This window comes from Stegastes partitus, unplaced genomic scaffold (assembly GCF_000690725.1).
Source record: "Stegastes partitus isolate 25-593 unplaced genomic scaffold, Stegastes_partitus-1.0.2 Scaffold74, whole genome shotgun sequence".
Taxonomy (NCBI): domain Eukaryota; kingdom Metazoa; phylum Chordata; class Actinopteri; family Pomacentridae; genus Stegastes; species Stegastes partitus.
This window is the reverse complement of record NW_007577805.1, coordinates 139,132-154,910: the sequence shown is the minus strand read 5'-3', so window position 1 is coordinate 154,910 and position 15,779 is coordinate 139,132. Positions and strand designations below refer to the sequence as shown.

The 15,779-nt window shown below is 40.2% G+C and overlaps 1 protein-coding gene across 1 annotated transcript in view; it reads left to right on the top strand.

The window, feature by feature from the left end:
* The window catches only part of syt1a (synaptotagmin Ia), a 205,581-nt gene that overhangs the window by 55,974 nt on the left and 133,828 nt on the right, over positions 1 to 15,779 (top strand). The gene's annotated exons all lie outside the window — the stretch shown is intronic.

Sequence of the window (15,779 nt, the reverse complement as noted above, 5' to 3'; positions counted from 1 at the left end):
TGCCTTATTCTGAAGAAAAAGCACAATTCCCACAAGTTTAAAGGCCATCTAACTCTGCTTCTTTCTCTCTGACAAAAGTTCCATGTAGTGGCTCTGCAGTTGAAATACCAGGTGTGAATGGGGTGAACTAACACCACGGCAGCATTGTCTTTATTATTCTCACTACATTATTATAGAGTACACAAAGAGCTGTAGCATCATATATTTATATTGATGAGGACCAAATGATACTGAACCTGCCTGATAATTCTCTTGTATCTTCTCATACATAAGTGTGTTTATACGTAAGTAGCATCTGCTTGGTTCCTGGTTGGAGACAAAGATTTGCAGACATTACTAATTGGCGCTGTGATTGGACGTGGTGGAGCACCCACTTCTCTCTTGATGATCACGGTCCCTGCGTCTGTCCTAGCTGTCACCAGTGATTGATGGACTGTGTTCTTCCCACCTCCACTCGACAGTGTTCGCTGCTGTTTATGCCTCATACCTGATCTTGCGTCCAGAGACGTTTCAGCCTTTCCCGATTAGCAAGCATATTAATCATCCTTAATGCCATATGATTGGGTTAAAATCCTAATGTACCATGGCGCCACAATGTACACGAGGAAAGTAAAAAGCCTAGAGCTTTTATTCCTCCTTTAAACTCACGTCCTGTTTATCAACCACTGATAATCCTCAGAGAGAACTGCTTCCTACTGTACTACTACCACCACCACCAGAAGTACTTAGACCAAACTATCCATGTGACAAAAGAAAGCAAAATGCATCAAAATGAATCCTCCTTGTGTGACAGGACAGATTTGATGTGGTGATGCTCCATCACAGGTTTTAAATCTATATAATAAATAATAACTTCAAACTTGACTTTAAGTGAAATTATATTTCAAATCCAAACACAGCTCTAGTATCTGTGAGAAAAACAACTTTAAAAATCAGTTGTTTTGCAGAGTTGTTTCATTGTTCTTTCACAAATAGTAAACATGATTGCAAAAAAGTTTTTGAAAACCTTATTTTTTGTTAGTTTTTTAACAGCTGCTAATCTGCCTGTGTTTCAGTAAAATTGACTTAGTCGTCACTTGCTGGCATTTTCTGTGCACAGACAGCAGAAAAACGTGTGTATGCCAAGTCATTTTGATATTCACATGACTTTAAAAGCCAATAAGTAGTTGCTAAAGTGCTCAAATACTCGTATTGAACTACTCAGATGGTGGTATTTTGAAAAATATCATGGTCTGTTGATTTACCAGATTTGCTGCTGTGCAGTGTACTACTCATAAAGTTTCCTTACCGGCAGGTGGCCGCTGATTACTCATGGTCTTTATATGATAAATGCTTTCTTTTTGATTCCAGATTTTAGCCTTACAGCTAATGCTGTACAGAGCAGTGATAAATCCGCCAGTGATTGTGATCTCAGCTTCAGCTCATGGGGATCGACAACTGTTTCATTCAACCTGTAAGCTCGTACTCAGACAGGTCTCTCTGTGAGAGTGTGAGAAGACTACAGACACTAAGACAAGCACTGCAAAGTAGTTGTTAAGAGAAAAGCATCAAGGAAGCTTTAACATAGTACGCCACCATGTTTTATATTGTGTGCATGAGCCAAGCTACGTTTGTGTGTCGATTCATTTATCTCAACTTTGAGATAGTAGTTAAAGTCTGGATTTAATATAATGTGACACTTATGAATATTGATGTATTTCCTGAGGACATAATGGAACACTGAACGATTACTGACAAGATGCTATTATTCAGATAGCTTTATGAAATTAAGTTGCCACCTGCACACAGATTAGAAATAGAACTCACTGAATAAAAATGTGAATGCTAAATAGAGTGGCTTTATGAATTGAGAAAGTGGTCACGACTTTAGTGCAGAAATATGCATGATTTATATATATTTTTTCTTTCTCCTCACCAGGTATGTTAATGTAAATCAGGTTTTTAACATCAGTAATTTAAGCAATAAAAATATATTATTTACGAGGCAATGGGCATGAATGTTGGAAAATGTATTGCAGATTTGTAGTAGCTGCACTACTAGAGGGCTTCTTACTGCTACTATTTCATGACATGGAGTTACAGGTGTGTTTGTTGACCGCTTATAAGTGTTGCATAAATCAAGTGCATCTCCCTGCTGTTTAACCACTAAACTGCTGGTTGCTGAGGCTCATGCTAGCACTAAACTTTGAATTTCTAAACACTATCACAGGCAGTAAGCTGGGTGTTGTCCAATAGAGAGCATGCCAAATGAAACAGCTGCTACATTTCAGCATGTCATTGTGATCAGTTCACAACGCTGATGTTTAGCTCAAAGCAGCTCTGTCATAGATTCTCACAGAAGTGTGCTGCAAGCATGGCTGCAGATTATTAGTCCTGATGTTTAATCTTTTCTCCTTGAAACAAGAGCTGACGTAACGCCAGTGTGGACGCAATTATTTCGTGATGAAATATGGCAAGTGCCACACCCTGCTATATTAAACTGATGCACATGGTATCTACCCAGTTGTAAAGATGGTGATAAAAGGGGTGGTAATCACTGGAGAAATCTCAATTAGGTTTAACCTTATTTGTCAAAAAAGGACCAAAAGATCTAATCAAGCTTGGCAGATAAGTTGCTCATTCAAATCTTTCAGCTTCAGAAAAACTACATCATTTTTTCGGTAATAATGTGAAATATTTAAAACCTCAGGTGCACTTTACGCCAAGTGCAAAGACTAGAAGAAATCAAGGTATTACTGGAGTCAAATGGAATTGGACTCAAAGCAAGTTGTCATAACAAACCTCACCATTACCAGCTGTATAAGTAGGTTAATATTTCCCAGGAGGCTCTATCAGTCATCTTCACTGTTTTCATTTGTCCTTTACAGCAGTCCTTGTTCCCCGTTTTAATCTAGCTTTGCTGCCATTTCATTTCCTGCTTTGTTCACTGAATCAAATCTGAGCCTGCCGTTTGATAACCGTGGGACACCCGGCAGACACCATCTCATGTCACATACACACCTGAGAATTTCTGACATAGCAAAAAGTGTCATTCTTTAGCTGATGTTATGTGTCCTATAACACACTTCATGAAAAAGAAAACCTAATACATTTTTTATTGCGGAAAGTTTTGGAAAAAGACAGAAGAAATTGTAAAATCAACACCAGAGAATATTAAACTTCCACCAAATGACATTTTAGGGTGTCATGATAGAGAGTCTTTCCAATTCAATTTGCCCAGATGACACGGCTTTAATAACACATTTGTTTTTAACTATTTTTGAAAAAAATTGAACACAGTAATCTTTATTTCATAGTGGCTACAGTTACGTTTCATACGGTGCCAGTTTATGCAATCAGCTTCTCATTCAGCCATGCGTCCTAAAGTCACTGCTGGAATACAAAGTGGTTTAGTTTTGAAATGAGAGAAGAAAAAAAAAAGTTATACATGCTCAGTAATGAAAATACATCAAATTCTGACCATTAGTTATACAGGTGAGAACTTACGTGAAGATCCTGGAACATGGTGACGTTGATAAAAAGAAGCCTGACGGGGCAACAAACACAAGCAGGGAAATTAGCCTTTTTTTTTTTTCTTTTTTTTTCAAAGAGAAAACAAATGGTAATAGTAATGTGCCAAACTGTGCATTGAATTTGAATTTGAAGCTAATTTTATTTGATAAGGACGATGCACTTTCACATAGTTCTAATTCTGGGTTGCAACATACAATAGTTATCATGCAGAAGAAAGAAAAGAACAAAAAGTGAGTAGTTACTTTGAGTACAAAAACAATTGCTTCACAAAAGATCTGCACAGGTTTTAAAGCTTCAATTTTGTCCTTAAACCACATCATCACCCTGAAAAGCCACTTAAACCCCACTGTGGTCATGTGCTGCAGAAATATTTAGTTCAAAACTTCACAGATACGCATTCAAGCTATAAATAGCATATATGTTTTCCAGCAACAGAATGCAGAGGTTGTTCCTCAGTGACTCGAGTGTGTGCTACAGGCAGCCACATAGTGTTTAGTGGCCGTCAGATGGGGTGGCTTGTCTCTGTCAGTGCACCTCCATGATCCTTACATGGTGAGAAAGAAAAAAGTCCCCCCTGGATAGGCTTAAGAGAAGACAACACGTGAGCGACGATGGTCTGGCATGTTCAAAATGGCCACAAGGAAGCCATTTCCCACAGTGCTCCAATTCCCCTGGCTCCTCGGTGCCGATCTGTCCTTTGTGAGCCAAAGCGTCTGAGACACATTGCGGTCACCATGGGCTGGAGGAGATATGACAAATACAAAAGACCGACCCTGTTTGCTTCTCTCCCTTGAGAGGGTAATGTGTGGCTCACTGATATTGTATGAGCTTAGCTGTCCAAGACACTTTTGGTGTCTTTGGAGGGCTGTCAAACTCATTGGTTAAGTTTCTGGAAATTTCCATACGTCTTTCATGGCAAAAAGCTGAGCTGCACTCTAATCAAACTGGATGCTTTCAAATATTTACCACTCTTGCAGCGCGGCACGTCTTGCTTTGATAATGGGAAGCTGTAAAACCGTAAATGTGACAATAAATCTGTTAGCTGCTGTGCTGAGCAGCGGGCTAAATTACTTTTTAATTCAATTAAATTGAAAGTCATTTAAATTTCAGCATATTCAAAAGGAAACGTGATTCAATCGCCGTTGTCGTTTTCAAGCGTTGCCTTTAAGAGGATGTGTGATTACATAAATGAGAAATGAGAGTCTTTCATTTGGGTTGCTTCATCCAACTCAAGTTCAAAAGACTCCAACCTCTTTGCCCACATTATTGTATTTTTTATTATTATAGCAGCATATCGTTGTACGGCGTCATACACAAGTAGTCACCATCGCACATCTTCTTCCTAGCAGGTTGTCCATTGTCAGATTTACAGCTAAAATTCTACCAACACACATCATTTTGTCAACAAAGGACAGAGTGTGTCTATGTGCGTTTTTTGGAAATGTAATGTCCCCACAAAGCCGGTCTGAGAACAGATTGAATCTGACCCCCCAGCGTGCACAGACACGTACACGTTCTTTAGTTTCTTTGGGAGACAGATTTCTAACTTCTGAATTACTCAATTTTCTCTTCATGCCTCGACAGGAGCAGAAAAGCAACAGTGTGGAAGGACACCACCTACCCCTGGTGTGTGTCAGATTGAAAGCAAGTTTTTTTTTTTTATGCTTGAGTTTGTCTCATAAAAGATTCTTCCATGGCTGCCGTAGCACAGGATGAAAGAATAGGACGGCTTGCTCAATCACACTAACACATGATTGTTGTCATCACATTCAGCCGTCCAGGTGACATGGAGAGATTTTGTTCAGGACATATATATGTGCTAACCAGACCACAATAATTACACTAATGACATAAACAGTCCTCATTATCTTCTATTAAAGTGGTTTTATTTTCATTTTTTTGCCATCTGTGTGTGTGAGTATGAAATTTTTAAAAACTTGAGATTTGTTTTGCAGTTTAGTGGAAAGTCAGGCAGTGGGCTACAAACAGGTGATTAGATTTTGGTTGGAATACTTTTTTTTTCTTTTTTAGAGGATTTCCTAACATTTTGAGATAAGACCCTTCTTTGCTGTTTTCTGAATGACCCTGAAACCATGTCTGTGTGATTGGTACTATGTTTAGTTTGATGCCTATCTGGATCCTGATTAAACTACTTATGATTTGGTAACAATAAACTAATAGAGACGTTTAGGATTATGCAGCCTTGGTGGAGGTGTGCACGCTTTAAAGCTTTTTACTTATTTTTATTTTTAGTAAGACCCTCTAAGAAGAGCCCTCTAAATACCACACAATTTCAAATCCTTGGTAGAGGACATCTGCTGACAGGGCATGTGATTACTAAGCACCAAAAATAGGACCAAAATGCAAGATATTTGCACGCAGAGAGCTCATTTGTCCTCAAAGCAAACCAAGCTGACCACAATGTTTTAAAAGACTCCACATAAATGCTTATAGGCAGCTACCACTCTTTGTATTTTTTAGCATCACCAAAACCAAACATGGTAAGATGACAAAATTATGCTCAGATAACAAACAACCTGTAATAACTTTAATAACAAACCCTAGATCGTCTGAAATGAACAAGACACAGAGGTTATGCCATGTCATGCTATGACTGAGAGAAAGAAAACAAACTGTTCAAATTAGGGATGATAATTATTTGATTAATTGCCAAAATTAAATATCTAATTAAAAACATTAACCGATAAAGCGGAAGACGCTGATTTGCCACAGTACCCTGTTGCACCACCAGGTGGAGCCTCTTCCTGTTTAATGAGGTGGAGTTACAGGTGTGTTTGCTGAACTCCAGTAAGGGTTGCACAAAACAAGCGCACCTCCCTGTCTTCTAACTTTTAACTGTGACGATCGGGTTGGTGAACTTTGCAGCATAAAGTTGTGAAAAAAAGTGTCTAGTTCAGTTTAGCTAGCTACCTGAGCTCATGCTAACACGAAATAAAGGTTTTCAAACGCTAACACAGGTCAGGAGCTAACCGTCTGTTAGCAGAGAGCAACTGTAGCTGCTAACGCTGTGATGAAAAACATCAGTAACACTCAGCTCTGAATGTTAATACATTCATACAGATAGGTGGTAAATACTGACACATTTCTGGTACTGATAAAGTTGTTCCGACAGTATTTGTGGACATCTGTATGAAGATTATTTTTCCATCAAAGCACTGTGAAGAGATTCATAATGTTACAGGTTATTTAGTGTGGAAGACTGCAGCTCATTTGCTGTGGTCAAATCTTCAGATTGTGTTGGGCCAATTGTTGAACAGCAGTTTCATATAAATCATTCATTTTTAGAGTTTAATTTCTAATTCAAGTCAGCTGGTGTTTATTTTATCTGTGAGCATTCTGCTGCAAACATGAGCAGTTTTTAGAGGTTAAAAACTGTTGCATCAGCATAAGGAAAAGCATCTGTGTATTTCACTCATTTTAACTTCTACTTGGTTGCTGATTATTAAGAAAGCCAATTAAGGAATTGGAAAAAAAAAATGCATCCCTAATTGATGATTTTATAAGTAAATACCCAGCTTCTACAAAAACACTTAGCATAGCCCTGAGTATAATATTTTTTACTAGATGAGTGAGAGGCAGGGTGAAGAAAAAAGAAAGTATGAAGGAGACAGAAGGATCCACAGTCCCAACCCACTCCACTGATTGCTGGCAGGAAGAGGCAAATCGTCTCATGTAGGAAAGGTGGCAGAAAAGATGGTAGGCATCATATTAACAGGATCAAAGCTACTGGATTCTAGTCTGTTCCTCGACTATGTGAAGTATCTGGGGCAGGCAGGCTTCTCAAACTGCTCTTAGATCAGCTTCTGGTGAGTCATCATGATGCCGGAGCCCAAGGCACATTCAAACCGAGTCAATGTCAATATTAAGCAACATTTGTTTTGTGTTAGCACCGCGGGGAGGCCAAAACATCAGAGTTTGGGAAAATTTCATACCACTTGAGTGGGTGGATGTAGGTGTGAAGCAACATCTGTGGGTTTAATCCCTCGTTCCACTCCTCAGGGAGTGTGGGTAGTGCTTTTCTTTCCTCCAGGGGATTAAGCTACGGCTTGGTAAATATTCAAAGAGTAGAAGAAGGTCACTCTTACTGCCTGGAGAAGACTGAATGTGAAGACTGGCACATTTAGAACAGGGTAGTGCAAATGATGCTCTTTAACACTGTCTGCTCTCCACTCTCTTCCTTTACGACTTCTTTGAGGTACAATACTGAACTCTATTTATTGCCTACTATGTTTTTCTAGGAAATCGAGACAAATACTAGTGAGACAGCATAAAGAGCACAACAGACTATTGAGCTAGAAATACATTTATTGTACCAAACTTCTCTTATCTTTAAACTGAAGCACCTCAGAGCTCTAGCTTTCAAGTGTTCGTCCGTATTCCTGGAGAATTCATTCAGATTCTTGCAACTCTTCCCCCGAGCAACAAACAGTTGTGATGTGTTCGTTCCACCTGTTAGTCTGTGCCATGATCACGTTCATGTACCAATAAATTGGAAAAAGGGACAACATCTAAGAAACTTCTTTGGGGATTTGAATCAGTTTTAGGTTTAAATATGATTGCAAGTTTCTAATTTTTTTCCAGAGACCAGTGGATGTTGTTTCTTTCGGATGAATTTCTGCTGTATTCATCTTCTGTCAGTGTTTTTGTACCAAAGAAGTGCGTCCAGCATTCAGGCAAAGCAGATATTTGGCCCTCACGCTTTTCTGCCTGCAGGCTGCTTTGAATTGGACTGCTAATGGATTGATAGGGTGACTGGGGAGCTATTTAGTCGCCTCTCATTGTCACAGTGGCCCATGCCCATCTCTATGCCTCAGCCCCATAATGACATACGCCGAGGCTATCGTAATTGTGCTGAATTGTGTATTTAGCAAACTTAATCTGGCAGGGAAATATTTAAACAGACCACAGGGGTGAACTCAGTCACACTGATGATGCCTGTTCAGCTCGTGACTTTGCATATTAGAGCTTGTTGCCAAAAACTCTCAGATGGATTAGTATGACTAGTGAGCATCATTGTTTGCAGCATGTCAGCCTCAGACATGGATTTGCAAATTTGGCCGTCATGGTTTTCATGCTCCTCTCAGGTGTTGGTGTTGCATGAATTCCACACAGGCTCATTTAACCCTTGTTGTCCAAATCACATCCCTTCTTCCCAGTTGAATTGCTTTTGAAGTATTCATTATACGGCAATGTGTATTATCCAATGACACTGCACAACTTGACCTTTCCAACTGTGCTGGTTGATTGTCTGTGAGACAGAGTTATCAGATTTAATCATAGTTGCAACCTGCAAACAGCGATGCGTCCATCTCCTCACATATTACTCCTGTTTGAATTACTCATGAACTCATCATGGCATAGATATCTTAATATCTACATATGGTAATATCATATCACAAGAAAGAGTCAAACTGCAGTTTTGTAATTATCCTTGTTACACATATATTTCGAACCATCCATTATCTATACACCGCTTAATCCTCATGAGGGTCATGGGGGGCTGGAGTCTATCCCAGCCCACATAGGGTGAAGGCAGGGGACACCCTGGACAGGTCACCAGTCTATCACAGGGCTACACTTAGAGACAGACAACCAAGCACACTCACATTCACACCTACAGACAATTTAGAATCACCAATTAACCTGAACATGTTTTTGGACTGTGTGGGAGGAAGCCGGAGAACCCGGAGAGAACCCACGCTGCACGGGGAGAACATGCAAACTCCACGCAGAAAGATCCCGGTGCCCCCACCGGGACGCGAACCGGCAACCTTCTTGCTGCGAGGCAACAGTGCTAACCAACTGCGCCACCCTGCAGCCCTTACACATATATTTGTATATACTAAATTAATAACACAATTAGGACAGATAAAGGCTCTGCTTTTCTTTACAAGTTCACTGTCCTGCTTCTCGGTTGAATAAGTAACAAAGTCCCATTTCCTTCCATATTGTAGGCCCACCGCACATTAAACTAACCAGCCGAACCTACCCTTTCTGATGATACCACTTGTTTCTTTGAGCACCAGGGAGAGCAGTACAAGACATTTCTGCATTGTCCCAAACATAGAGCTGACATTACATCCCGCAAAATTATTGATCTACCTTTCATTGCATTATTCTAAAGATGTTAAGTGCACGTCACCTGTATGTAAGATAGCAGTGGTGATCCTAAAGTCTGGAGTCCTGACTGGCCAGTGGTGGCCCCTTGTGTTGGGGTGAGGTTGGAGGATGCAAATATTTATCTGGTGATGCCACCTCTGCAACATATACCCGGAAGGTCACACTTCACTGAATACATTAATAATGAGAAGATTTATTTCTAACACTAAGCGCATGTTATTTACAAGTCATACAGGATACTGCTGTCATATTTAAGAATGAATTTCCTCCACAAAAAGGCTAATATTTAAAAAAAAAAAAAAGAAAGAAAAAAAATCAAGTATTTCAAATCAAATGATAGGGGATCAGCATGCTTGACTAGCCCTCATAATTACCAACATGAGCTTAAAAGGAAAAGTAATGCAATTACCCTACAGATATCCCTGGATTCATAGGGTTAAAGCTCTAATGCTTTTCTTATACAATAGACGTGAACATAGAGAAAGATGTGCACTCAGACCATGACTTAAGTATTCTGCTAGATGATTCTCATTTCTGCTTTTCATTCTAAGTCTCATCTATTACATGGCATTACCAAGATATCTAGTAATTTGCTCAGTAAAAAGCAAAGATTAGCAAAAAAATATATTACATATTCAAACAGCATCTTTCTTTAGCTTCTCCATCCAGTAAATGACCTCAAGTGGAAGTAGAATTTTAAATTCAGGCTGTCTTTGGGCTTCCTTTTTGTTGCCTTGGAACTGAGACTTCTGTATCCTTTCTTTAAGCTCAGCTTCATTATGGCCTGTAAAATGCAAGAACACGAGTTCAAGAGGTGATTGTCATTAAATAATCACAATTACTCCATGTGTAATGTCCATCCATCCATTATCTATACACCGCTTAATCCTCATTAGGGTTGTGGGGGGCTGGAGTCTATCCCAGCTGACTCAGGGTGAAGGCAGGGGACACCCTGGACAGGTCGCCAGTCTCATGCATAATGTTTCTATGAAATTCCACAAGGAACACTTTAATGGTCAGAAACCATGACAGCACCATTAAGCTATATTGAGTCTCCTAATTCCAACAACGGAAAACAAAGCTTTATTTTCCTCATTTGACATGAAATGAGGTGGCCTCAGATGTGGTCACATCTCTGCGCTGAAAGGAAAAAGGATTTCTAACCCACGGCAGCCTGAGCCAAAACACCCAGATGCTTGTTTAATGCTGTGCTGGCTCGCTGTCGCCTATAAATTGAACATGGGACTATAATTCTGGGTGTCTGTTTGTTGTGTTCAAACACAGGTGAACCTTCTGCCTACATGACTTCATATTCACTTCCACATTTCAGGCGTTTTGAATTCCTCCCTCCCTTAGCTGAAGCATGGCAATGAGCTCGACCCTTGTTCCCGTTGAAGATGAGGCCGATAACTTTTTAAAGTCGTCTCGCTCTGTCATCAGCTCCGTGTCTGTTAGCGCCATATCACAAACTTTGTTTAGTTAATGTGTAACTTCATCATTAGCACTGCGTCAAAGTAGGTTTGCAGTCAAGTTGCTAGGTAACAAGACGCCTCCTGTGACTGCTGTTATTTCTGAAAACTACGTCAGGTTTTTCACACCTCCAGGAATAAAAGCTGTGCTCACAAGCTGCTTTGTTAGACAAATAAACTGAGGAATCTTGGCAGAGTAAAGCTTAAACATGATCATTTTATCATCCATTATGACTTCAGAGAGGAACTTCTTTTAATTCTCAAACATCATGAAGGTTGTGTTGGTTGAGGAACAAATCCACTGTAGACGTTGGCAAAAGCAGCAAAAAGAAAAGAAGAGCGTGCACCCATGAAGACGGTGGAAAATCAGAAACACATTTCATTCTTTTCAGCAGCCCCGTGGACAAAATAAGTGTAAGATGTCAATACTTGGGCGAAATGCATTCGTGCAGGAACAAAATGACAGATGCAATTGTTGAACAGACAGGTTGAAAATGATGTTACCCACGATGTGAGCTTCTCAGAAAAGAGTACAAACAAATTCCAAGGGTGCTTTCAACTCTAGAGCATAAAAGCACCGCAGCCTCCATGTGTCCCACTGGAGTAATTGTCACAGCAGGAGTCGACCGGACACTGCAGTCTTTTCCTTTCATGCCGACTCTCTCTGCCAATCACCACACTTTTCTTGTTTTTTTACACCACCCAACTAATCATATCTTTCGAAATGACTGCCAAAAAATAAAGAAAATTACAGCATTTTTGGCATTTAGGAGCACACCTTGTTCCCTTGCACTTACAGATGAAAAAGCAGCAGGATTCTTTCAGGGCATCTGCTCTTGGTAATGGCAGTGAGGCAGCAGGGCTGAATGAAAGCCCAGTTGGACCCTGAAAGGCAAGGGAGAAGAGCTGGAGTCAATGACGCCTTTGCCCTCGGAGTCAAGCTTTCACAGGCCTGGACCGGCTTTGATCATCTGCTGGAATAGCTCGAGCTGGAGAGGTGCATTTAAGGCACTGAGGTGGCGAGCTTTTTGCGATGCTAATGCATTAGGCTTCATTCTGTGGCTAGAGATGAAAACACGAACCCAATCCATAGGCAAGAGAGAAGCGTCTTTTGAACTTTTTCAGATATTTTGCGCAATATATGAAATGTGAGCCTTGTGATGTTGAAGAAACAAAACACTTGCGACCTTCAGTTCCTCAGCTAAAATAGTGCCGATCTTGTTTCTGGGGCTGCTCTGTGGGATCATTTTACATTCTCATTTGTGAAGAAGGTCATTGAGTTGTGGGTGAATAAGTTGCGATATGATGGGGCAAAGTTTTGATTACAAGTGCAGAAAACGTGCAGAACGCGATGTGATGTTAATAACTACCCAGGATGCTTCTGAAATACTGACACACGCACAATGAGAGATGCTCTAATAGCACCGTGCCCTTTTTTTTCTGCTGTGAGGGTTGTTGTTCCTAATGCGGTAAAGATTACTACCCTTCACATGTTTTGAAAAATGTCACAAAAGCAGGAAGAAGAGACATACTGTGTTTCTTTTACGGAACCACAAATGGATTTAACTAGTCATGTTCTCAGAATAATTTGAAATCACTACGAGTAGCTGGCATCACACAGGTGCATCTGGCTCTTCTACTGCTGTCACCATGGAGACGACCCCCCTCTGCCCTAGTTTAGTTTGCCTGCCCTTCCCGGCATATAAACATGAGTACAGTTCGCACAGCGCTCCGCAGAGAGCAGACACACCTGTTCACACATGAGGATTTACGATCTGCTGTGATAAACCTAAGGAGGGGAGGATGCATGATCTCAAAGACATGACTTGGTCATAATGACGTGGATTGCAGCTGCACACAAGGTCATTCAGATCTGATGCACAGTGTATATGTAGATCCACCAAGCTTTATTGTAAAGGCACATTTAATGCAATATCATACATGCATTAAGACAGTCAACATTGAATTATTTGCATATTACACCTCCATAGAAAAGCTAGGTTGGAAAGGTTTCTGTCAAAATACTGTGTGAAGGTTTCCCATATCAACTCCAGTTAAACCCCGTCTAAAAAATGTTGCTCCGGCACAACTAAAGTGCATTTTCATCTACGTTTTGAAAGAATTTCATTTTCAAACATTTTCTTACTCAAACAGTATGACGAAGCAGAAAATGCCTCCATGTCGACAGAGCCACATGTGAGGAGTTTAGCAGGGAGGATGTAGGCAGAAGTTAGCAGCAGGAGACTGAAATACATATCAGGTGTGGCATCGTTATTCTTAGACTGAAGCTTCAGTTGAACTGCTTTACTTCTGGTTCTCAGTCGTTGTTAGGATAGGTTTAGACACCAAATCCAAGTTTAGAAAATGGCACAGTTTGGGTTAAAATGCACCCTTTCACGACATGTGTGAAGCTTCTCCTCCATTTTCTGGGTTACCAGGAGCACAAGACCCTCCCCACCTGATACGTAGCTGAACAGAAGTGACAGTAAATCAGTAAAATAAATGGCATGTTGATTAGACACATATTTGTGACAAAAGTAATCTTGCACAAAACATGTTTCCCTCTTTGTAAAAGAGAATATATTTTAGTTGTATAGGAATGTAAGACAGTGCTGCCCCAGTTTGTATATATCCCTTAAAAATAGCTTGTTAGTTTTGTTAGTTTTCATTCGTGCAAATTGCATCAACGGATATATAAATTCTTTCACTTGTTTTGCTTATTTTTAAGGGGTCCTGATGAGGTTGAAAATAAATCTTTGTTAAGGAAACGTTATGTGTTTCCAGTTGCTTTGCTTGCTTGTGTGTAACAGAAATGCATTTTTTGAGACCATAAGTTTTAAAGCTTCACCTACAACAAGGGGTAAATATATTTTTATACATGTACAATTCTTATACACTGTAGATTATAAAGCAGTATTTCTGTAAAGATTTCCTAACAGGCCTTGCAGTGGCTGGAATTGCTACATACGTGCAACAACAATTAGGTTAAAGTACCAGATTGATGTTACTGACTGTAGATTACATGCTTTCACCTCCACATTGTGCAGTGTGTCACATACAAAACACAATATTTCTGTGGCAATAAAGGGCTTTTTATAGATCTGTCAGGGTTTCCTATTGTAGCGTGTTGTTTTTTTTGTGTGTGTGGAGTTTCTCTGTTTTCTTGTGAAGCTGCTGAATAGCGAGAGTGAAGCAGTGCAAGTCTTGTTTATCTTGCATCTCCGTATCTGTCGGCAATCTCTGTTTTATGATTTCTCTACCTTCCCTATTTATACACAGCGGCCGTTTAGTATCCCTTGGTATTGTGTGATACCTCAGGCATACGTATGAGCAGCAATCATCTCAGCTGAGCTAGCCATCAAAGCAGTGCCTCCAGTAGATGGAAAAAGCATTGTGGGAATGACAGCGAATGAGAAAGGAATCAGTCATCCTTAGTCAAGATGGAGCCCACTCTCAAATGGCGGTCTGCCAACCAAGTGCAGAGCTATCCCTCTTGCTCTGGCAATTACGCAGCAGACCAGACACATGTCCACATCCATCATGATCATATGTGACCTAAACTGGTCTAGTCCATGAACAGTGTTTCCATAGTGTACAGCTGTAGTGACACAATCATCGTTGCTCGATCAAGCATCAGCCTGTATAGCAGCATGTACCTACCACATACGAATATTCACTGGTTAGAGACAAGATTTACGATACGAGATTGCAGTGTTGATCATTGCAATGCTGCTGTGATTCAATCCTTTGACTTTGTTGTGTGGAAGATTGCGAAATGTTAACAGCCAGCCTCAAAGCTGACACACATTTATTGTCTGTTTAAGAGGCTCCATTTGCCACTGGATTCTGTTGCTTTGGAATATTCAGTTACAGGGAATCTGTATCAAGATAATGCATGTGAAGAAATGCATACATCATTCTTTGACACCACATTTCAGTCCTTTTCTTTACAATATCCACTCCTGAAACATTGCCATCATAATATACACAGTGTAGTTGGAGCCATACAGCTTGTTGTAAAGGTTAAGGCCAAGGTTAGGTCAACACTGGTGTCTTGGTGAAACACCCGATATCAAAAGAAATATTCTAGTTGTTGTCAACAATTGTCATGGAACGACCAAAAACTAACAATGAATTGATCCAACTCACAAGCCAGTGCCTCATATTGTGTATTTCACTTTGCCACTGAGCTCCATGGGTGTCCTACACAATTAAATACTGTGGCCAACACTGTTTTGCACTGTGTTCACTCAGTAACAGGTCCTGCTCTCGATATGGTACCAAATGCATAAAAATCCATACAAAGAACTATTTCTCCTTGTTGTAGTGATGTTTGCTACTGTCTACAGCTGTTCTAGCAAATGACCGCTGACTCATGACATCACGCATAGGTTTCCTGAACAGCATATTTGAAACTTTGATGGCTGCAGCCATCAGCATCTTGGCAGTGCCTGACTTTGTCTAACCTCCAGCTAATCCAAAAATCTGTCAAGAGTTCGAGCATGAGTGGAGCTGAGATGGGCCTTGAAAACATCTCTAAGGCTTGAACTTACGCCCTTAATTATTTATATCTTTAAGGTTTAGTAATTAGCCACAGTGACCAAAATATTTTTTTGTACCGCAACATAAGCATGTTTTTCTTTTGTAAATTTGAGC